Consider the following 9,250-nt stretch of genomic DNA (forward strand, 5'->3'; position numbering starts at 1 on the left):
CCATATTTGATTTTCCATTCGGACAGGGCAGAACTGCGGACTCGTCCCCAGTTTCTTCCTAAGGTGGTGTCAGCGTTTCACCTGAAACAACCTATTGTGGTGCCTGCGGCTACTAGGGACTTGGAGGACTCCAAGTTGCTAGACGTTGTCAGGGCCCTGAAAATATATATATATATATAATTCCTGGACGGCTGGAGTCAGAAAGTCTGACTTGCTGTTTATATTGTATGCACCCAAAAAGCTGGGTGCTCCTGCTTCTAAGCAGACTATTGCTCGTTGGATTTGTAGTACAATTCAGCTTGCACATTCTGTGGCAGGCCTGCCACAGCCAAAATCTGAAAATGCCCATTCCACAAGGAAGGTGGGCTCATCTTGGGCGGCTGCCCGAGGGGTCTCGGCTTTACAACTTTGCCGAGCAGCTACGTGGTCAGGGGGGAACACGTTTGTAAAATTCTACAAATTTGATACCCTGGCTGAGGAGGACCTGGAGTTCTCTCATTCGGTGCTGCAGAGTCATCCGCACTCTCCCGCCCGTTTGGGAGCTTTGGTATAATCCCCATGGTCCTGACGGAGTCCCCAGCATCCACTAGGACGTTAGAGAAAATAAGATTTTACTTACCGATAAATCTATTTCTCATAGTCCGTAGTGGATGCTGGGCGCCCATCCCAAGTGCGGATTGTCTGCATTACTTGTACATAGTTATTGTTACAAAAATCGGGTTATTATTGTTGTGAGCCATCTTTTTTTAGAGGCTACTTCTTTGTTATCATACTGTTAACTGGGTTCAGATCACAAGTTGTACGGTGTGATTGGTGTGGCTGGTATGAGTCTTACCCGGGATTCAAGATCCTTCCTTATTGTGTACGCTCGTCCGGGCACAGTACCTAACTGAGGCTTGGAGGAGGGTCATAGGGGGAGGAGCCAGTACACACCATGTGATCCTAAAAGCTTGCTTTTGTGCCCTGTCTCCTGCGGAGCCGCTATTCCCCCATGGTCCTGACGGAGTCCCCAGCATCCACTACGGACTATGAGAAATAGATTTATCGGTAAGTAAAATCTTATTTTTAATTTTGACATAAATACTACCAAATGCAAACAAGTGGAAATAACCAAACTTAAAAACTACATCAGCAAAATCTAAACGACATAAAAGTATTCCTTTGTACATAACAAATATCATGAGCAACATAATGCAGGCTACACTTTTTTTGTTGTTGTTTTTTTTTTATAAATGTTTAACTTTGTAGCGAATATCTGTCAATGCTTGATATTATGTCATGTTGCCCCTAGTAACCCAAGAACCTATTTGTAAATACTATTTTTATATGGCCAGTTAAGTGTTGTGCAAGGCATACCTGTTGCATTTTGAAAGATGCAATGTTTGTATGAATATTCGTATTGTTCCCTTGTTCCACAAATGTCTATATGCCATGCTAAACTTTACTGGGCTAAGTTGTACATAATGCATTAACTTTAATAAAGTACACAAACAAAAATAATTTCAATATTTTTTTACTCAAAAAATATATTCATTGGGCAAAACAACATGGCTACAGGTGAGCATCATAGACAAAGATGGACATAGCAGCAAGCAGATGCCACTGACACAAATCACATAGCAGAACCCAGTACTAGGGAAACAACATCTTCTGTCAAAATTTGAAATTTAAAGAAAAAAAATTATATGTTATGAATACCCAGCCAGACATAATTTTTTGGGGAACTGAGTTAGATTCTGGAACCAACACACAAACACAACAATACACAGCACGCTAGGAAGAGGAAGATGGCTCTGTTGGCTTGGAAAAAAACTCACAGGCTACAATATACAGAAACAGAAAAAGATCCATTCACTTTGAGGGAGTTCTCCATTCTGGCCACACAAGCCAACACAAAAAATACATTGAGGCAACATGAAAAACATGGGTGCTGCACATCTGGAGAGACATCACTTTCTCTTCTTTTTTCCCGCCTGATGAAGTTCTTCATGGCTCGGTCTGCGAAGCGACCTTCGAGGGCCCTGCCCAGTGGGATGTTCTTCCTGGGCAGAGGGAGGGGAGGGAGCAGATGTGGCTGGCTCTCTGCCACTGTGGGCAAGGAAGACAGCGATGTCCTGGAGCCCTTGCAAGATGGATTTTGCAACGTTTTTGAAGGAGGAGGCGAGTTGCTCTTGGCCCTGCCTGATCTCTGCCAGACCTTGGCAGAGTTGAGCTACACCTTGCTCCACACTGGTTCTGTGCTCAGTGAGCCGGACAGGTATCTGGATAACCTCCCGGATCATCCTGTCTTGAAAAGCATTCAGGCTCTCACCATTCCTTGCTATTTGAGACAGGATGTCCGGGATAGCAGAGGGTTGGTAGGGGGGTCCAGTTGGAATCTGGATGGGTGGGATTTGTGGTCCCACAGTGCCAGAGACACTAGGTCCCTCCACCTCAGCCTCAGCCACATAACCCTCCTCTGACTCTAGCTGATCATCCACCTGTGCTGTGTTATGTTCAAAGGAAATAGAAGAATGAGTGGAAAAATAGTTTTACAATTAAACATGAGACTTTTGGATCCACTTAATTAGTTGTTTAGGAATATGTGTGTAAACTTACCTGGCAAGTCATGTGCCGTCAGTATTTCAGGCAGGTCCGTGTCCATATGAGACACCCCTACCCCCTCCTCATAACTGACACAGTCCATCGCCATCTCCTCAAGTTCTGTGTACTCCACAGTGGCAGCTGGACCTCCCCCTGTTGCCCTCGAGGCATTCCACTCCGCTGACCTCTTGCCCTTCAGGCAGGATTTGAAATCGGCCCAACTACATATGTGGGGAAAAATAGGGGCAAGGTAGAGAAAAATTATGAATACCTGCTTTAATATATAGCACACATGTTATGCATTTGGTTGCTATAGGCAACATCACATCTAACTAACTTTTTAAGAATACTTGGCACAGAAAATGGACTGGCAATATACACTTACCGTCTTCGAACTTCCTGTGATGTTCAGACTATTGAGCCGACTTCATTAACAGAATCAGTGATGTCCCTCCAGATTCTATCTTTGGTTGCGGCACCCATGTTTTTTGGTCCTCGATGTATTTTTGCCATGGCCTGTGTGACCAAAACACGTAACTCCCTCTTAGTGAAGGTGGGCTGCCTTTTTTTTCCCTTAGAAGTAGCCTGTGAGCTTTCGTCCTGTCCCTCCTCACCATCTTCCTCTTCACTAGCTGCTTGTGTAGTTTGTGTTTGTGAGGGTATTGCAGAATCTCCCTCAGTTCCCCCAGTATGTATGTCTGGCAGGGTATCCACTCCTAACTGCTGGGTAACAGAAGATGGAATATCTCTAGTACTGGGTGCCGCTACTTCAGAATCCGCACCTGCGGATTCCATCATCTGCCTCCTTAACGCTAGGAGCCTATGTGTCAAAGCGGACATCTGCTGTTGCACGCGGTCCATCTCTGCTGCCAAATGCTCACGAGTAGCCATGTTGCTAGTGGCATGTGTGTTCGCACAGGTGTGTAGCTATTTATAGGTGCGTGTCCAGTGCGGTAATTCATACAGGTGTCAATTATGCTAATTCTTCCAGTAATTGTACAGCCTATTTAAGAGTCTGGATTGCAGCCTGTGTGAGTGGGTGTATGATGGCAGATGGAGGTTTGTGTTTTTTCAGATAAGGTGGTCGTGTTTGGGCAAACTTTGCAGAGTGAGTTTTTGTTTCAGTATATTGCAGACAAATGTGCGTTTGTTTGTTAGCAAATGTTTTAATGTTGTGTTGCGTAGTGCTTATTTATGGTTTAAAAACTGTTTGTTTGTTTTTGTTTGTTTTTTTTTGTTTTGGCTTGTACATCTGTTTACATTACACATTACACAACATATGATACTAAAGGTGCATACACACGGAGAGATTTTGGCTATGAGAGATTTTGACTAACTTTTCCCTTGAACTGGCAGTAGGAGATTTTGACTAACTTTACCAGAGATTTTGTCTAACTATGCAAGAGATTTTGGCTATGGGAGATTTTGACTATCTCATTTAAATAAGGGGATGAGTGTCATATATAGGATGAATTTACAGGGTGGCTGGTATTTAAATAGCTAAAAGTTAAAAAAAAAAATTTGCGTGGGGTCCCCCCTCCTATGCAAAACCAGCCTCGGGCTCTTTGAGCCAGTCCTGGTTGTTAAAATACAGAGGAAAAAATGAGTAGGGTTCCCCCATATTTAGACAACCAGCACCGGGCTCTGCGTCCGGTCCTGGTTTAAAAAATACGGGGGACAAAAGACATAGGGGTCCCCCGTATTTTTAAAACCAGCACCGGGCTCCACTAGCCAGGGAGATAATGCCACAGCCGGGGGACACTTTTATATTGGTCCCTGCGGCCGTGCCATTACCCCCCCAACTAGTCACCCCTGGCCGGGGTACACTGGAGTGAGGACCCCTTAAATCAAGGGGTCCCCCCCTCCAGCCACCCAAGGGCCAGGGGTGAAGCCCGAGGCTGTCCCCCCCATCCGTGGGCCGGTGGATGGGAGGCTGATAGCCTTTCAATAGTAATATTGTTCTTTACAGGAGGCCTATAGGTCCCAGCAAGCCTGCCCCAGCATGCTGGCACTTGGAGAACCACAAGTGCCAGCATGCCCGGACATAAAGGGCCCGCTGGCACCTGTAGTCCACCTGTAAAGAAAATATTAAAAAAAAAACACAACACATTCTTTTAAAAATCCTTTATTAAACTGGGTCTTCACCTGGGGGCGGCGGCCTTTAAGCTCTTTTGCATGGCCGCCGCCTTCCCAGGGCTTCCGGCGTCTTCACCTGGGGGGCGCCACCTCCCCAGGGCTTCTGGGGTCTTGCTCCGGCGTCTTCACCTGGTGGGCGGCGGCTGCTAAGCTCTTTTGCATAGCCGCCGCCCATCCAGGACTTCCACGGCGTCTTCAGGAGCTCTTCTCCGCTCCTCCTCCGCCGTCGGACTGACAGCCGCTGCCTCGCGCTGACCTATATAAGTCAGCGGGAGGGGGCGGGGCGATGACGCGGCGAGCCGTGATTGGCTCGCGGCGGCCATCTTGAATTTCAAAAATGACGCTGAGGCGCCATTTTTGAAACTGGTACCGCTCCGCTGCCAAACTCTGCAAGAGAAAGGTAAATTTCCGCCGCCCGCACCGCTGCCGCAACCCGCCGCCGCCCGCACCGCCGCCGCCCACACCGCCACCCGCCGCCGCCCGCACCGCCGCCGATACCCGCCGCCGCCCGCACCGCCGCCACAACCCGCCGCCGCCCGCACCACCGCCGCCTGCAACATCGCTATCGCTGGGAAAAATCGCTGGCCTCTAGCGATTTTAACTAACTTTACCAGCGACATAGCCAAAATTGACTTGCCGGCACTGACTATTTTTCCCAGCGATAGCGACTTAGCGGGGACGCGCATCGCTATCGCTGCCTGTATACACACGGAGCGATCTGCACTAACTTTCTGAGCGATTTTGACTATATAGTCAAAATCGCTCAGTTATATCGCTCCGTGTGTATGCACCTTAACTGTCATAAACTTGGTGACTTTGTGCAGCTGATTGTTATTGTCAAATGTGGTGAGTTTGTACCAATTACTTTTCTATAAGTGTGTGTGTATGTGAGTGTGTGAGTGTAATTGTGAATGTATGTATTGTGTTTTTTGTTTTTCCGGGGCTGCGAATTTCCGCTATTGCGAACTGTACCCACTGTCCTTCACAGCAATGCACACATAAATAAGGTTTATTAGATGACACCATAAATTTGAAACCAATCACATGCCACCACACACTATAAATATAAGCCCATATATGGAAAACGCCATTGGCACCAAGCAGCATTTAGCCACCGTGAGCTGCGCGTGTTGGTCGCGGTGATGGACCGCTGCGTTGGCCGTGCAGCCCCCTTTATCCCCAGTAGGATAAAGCGTGAGGCCTACGCGGAGGTCCGCCGTATACTCCGCAGCCGCACCCGGATCACACGCTCCATAATCCAGCTCGAAATGCGCTGGAGCGACCTCCGCCATCGCACACCGGACCTGTTGGCGGAGCTCCGCCAACAAATCCGAACTAGACGTAGGCGCAGTAAGTGTCATATTACATTAAATAACACTGAGATTATTAGCAGAAATTTGTAATGCAAAACTTGCATATTTTCACTAACTTATACATTGTGAAAATTAACACACTGACAATGAACTATTGTAGAACAGACATGACACAGTGTGTGTGGTTAGGCCAAGCAGTACTGACTGTGTAGCAAAGTGCTTCTGAAAAACTGAATGTTGTTGTACTGAGTTGCTACACAGGCTGTCAACTGAACCCTAATAACTTGCTCTGTGGGGTAAATTTACTAAGGTGGGAGCTTTTTAGAACTGGTGATGTTGCCTATAGCAACCAATCAGATTAAATATATTATCTTCTAGAAGCAGCCTGATAAATGTTACGTAGAATCTGATGGGTTGCTATGGGCAACATCACCAGTTTTTAAAAAAAATCATAATTTATCAATTTTACCCGTGTCTTTAACATGGGACAGAACAGTGTAATTGAAAAATACTGTTGTTATAATTTGTAAACCAACAACCTAAATATTACCTATGTCATTCTAGGGCGAACACAACGGCAAGCTGCTGCAGCAAGCCCTTCCCAATCCCCTTCTCAGCCCCCCTCCCCTTCTGTGGCCCAATCCCCCTCTCTTTCCCAATCCCCTTCTCAGCCCCCCTCCCCTTCTGTGGCCCAATCCCCCTCTCCTTCCCAATCCCCTTCTCAGCCCCCTTCCCCTTCTGTGGCCCAATCCCCTTCTCCTTCCCAATCCCCTTCTCAGCCCCCCTCCCCTTCTGTGGCCCAATCCCCCTCTCCTTCCCAATCCCCTTCTCAGCCCCCCTCCCCTTCTGTGGCCCAATCCCCCTCTCCTTCCCAATCCCCTTCTCAGCCCCCCTCCCCCTCTCTTTACCAATACCCCTCTCTGTCCCCCTCCCCCTCTCTTTACCAATACCCCTCTCTGTCCCCCTCCCCCTCTGTAGGCCAAACCACCACTCCGCCCACCTCCCCCTCTCTTTCCCATTCCCCCTCTCTGGCCCCCTCCCACTCTGTGGCCCAAACACCCTCTCTGCCCCCCTCCCCCTCTCAATCAGACCCACCCTCTGTAAACAACTCCCCATTCCATCCTCCTTCCCAAATCCCTCCTCCTTCCCCATCCAGCCTCCTTCCCCCATCCAGCCTCCTTCCCCACCCAGTGAATGGGCAGCAGAAGCCCCTGAGGCTGTTGAGGGTGCTGCGCATGTGGCTGATGAGAGTAAGTGTTAACACATTTAAAATGTATTTGTTACCTACTTTAACTTCAAATTCCAATACATGCAGTGTTGTACTGTGGCCAATCTTGGCCCAAGGAAAAATGTTTGTTTTCTTCATCATGGTATGGATGTTGCATTTACATTTGTGTGAGTATCATTAGATGTACAGTGTCTATGTCTGCAATGTTTAGGGTGTCCACTCTAGGTCGACACTCATTAGGTCGACAGGGTTGCCAGGACAACAGGGTTTATATGTGCTAGGTTGTCAGTGAAACAGTTAGACCTGAGTGGAGTTTAGTATGTTGTTGGTCTTTTACACTTGTGCCTGGGTATTCCTAATATTTGCACATTAAACTCGCATGCTTCACTTTGTTAGCCAGGCTAAGGACACAATGATTTGTGTTGTGAAAGTTACACTCAAAAAAGGATTTTTTTTAGTTAAATAAAACATGTTTCACCTTATGTAGTAAGGCAGGCTTTCAGGGAGTGTGGGCATGCTAGGATATGTTGTCCTTCTGAAGATGTTGATATGCAGTGTGATGATGCAGGGCAAACACCAAAAAATACAAGTCTGCTTCACTCCAGATGTGAATTAATCCCAGCATGGGGTTACATTTACTAAAATGGGAGTTTTATTCCAGATGGGATGTTGCCCATAGCAACCAATCAGATTCAACTTCTCATTTATTTAGCACCTTCTAGAAGATATGTGTAATCTGATTGGTTGCTATGGGCAACGTCCCATCTTAAATAGAACTCCCATCTTAGTAAATGTACATCATGGTGTGGTACACTTTTTAATTTTTTTAATTAACAATAACCAACATTGCTGAGCATGCTTGTGTGTTGGTATGGTACTGTTTTAACATTCAAACATCCATGATGTTGTTCCTTTGTGGCTTGCTTGTGTAATAGGTAATGTGAGTAAATTTTTTATTTTTATTTTTGCTCTGCATTTCAGATGGTGCAGTTGGAGATCCCACAAGCCTGCCTGGCATCCTTGCCAGCTTAAATGCCCATTTGCAGGCCATGATGGCTGATGTGAAATGGCTGCAAAAATTTTGTTAAATTTGTCTTTTTTTTTTAATAATATGTTACACTAAACCAAAAAAAAATATTGTTAAAAAAATAAAAAATTTTTTTTACAGTTAAGCGGTTGTTGTGTTTTTGAATGCAAAAAATGAACAGCATATTGCCTAGCAGAAATTGGTTACCTTACAAAAAACACACATCAAATTTACGATTATTAATCTTATTATTTAAAAACAAACAAATTATGTCAGTTACTGTAGTAGCTTATTGTTTAGAAAAACATGTAAACACACATATATTCACACACTACACCTCCACACTAAAATATGCTATTTAACATCTATTTCACTTATTTAAAAACAAACATGGTAATGGCCAATTATGCCTACAAAGTGTTCTGTAGGTATTCTTTGAAGACTTAATTGGTCATGACCACAATCATTCATTACACTAATTAGATTCGTAATTGAGGAAGGCTTGTTGAGTTTGAATTGAAAGGTGTAATATAACTTTGAAAAAAAAAGCCATTGCTATGCGTTTTTCCGCAAAAGCGTGAGCATTTTTAAGAGGAATGTGTAAATTTACGAGGAGTTAGGATTTTTACGATGAGATTTGTGAAATTGCGATGGGTACGCATTAGTGCGGTGTCATTTGGCATACGCCTACTTTGTGTAATACTGCGTACCAAATAGCACAAATACTTTGGGGGCGGTTATTCGCTATTGTGCAACGTGTTCGCAAAAATGCGAATATGTTGTGCGACCGAAGAAACTTGCGAACAACTCGGAATCACCCCCTATATTCTTATGGGAGCACCTTCATGATCTAATTGGATGCATTTATGCTGATATACTATAGCCATGGAGTCCATTCACCATTTTCTTAATTAATATTATGGGGTTTTGTACCATTGATCAGGCCTCTCTCCCTTTCCTTTT

The 9,250-nt window shown here is 45.5% G+C and overlaps 1 long non-coding RNA gene across 1 annotated transcript in view; it reads left to right on the forward strand.

The window, feature by feature from the left end:
- LOC134932652 (uncharacterized) overlaps positions 1-8,432 on the forward strand; it is a 47,612-nt gene extending 39,180 nt beyond the window's left edge. The window contains exons 3-4 of the long non-coding RNA XR_010179439.1: positions 6,597-7,282; positions 8,242-8,432. This is a non-coding gene — a long non-coding RNA (uncharacterized LOC134932652). The remainder of the gene's footprint in view (positions 1-6,596; positions 7,283-8,241) is intronic.
- Positions 8,433-9,250: the final 818 nt, after the last annotated feature.

This window comes from Pseudophryne corroboree, chromosome 6 (assembly GCF_028390025.1).
Source record: "Pseudophryne corroboree isolate aPseCor3 chromosome 6, aPseCor3.hap2, whole genome shotgun sequence".
NCBI lineage: Eukaryota > Metazoa > Chordata > Amphibia > Anura > Myobatrachidae > Pseudophryne > Pseudophryne corroboree.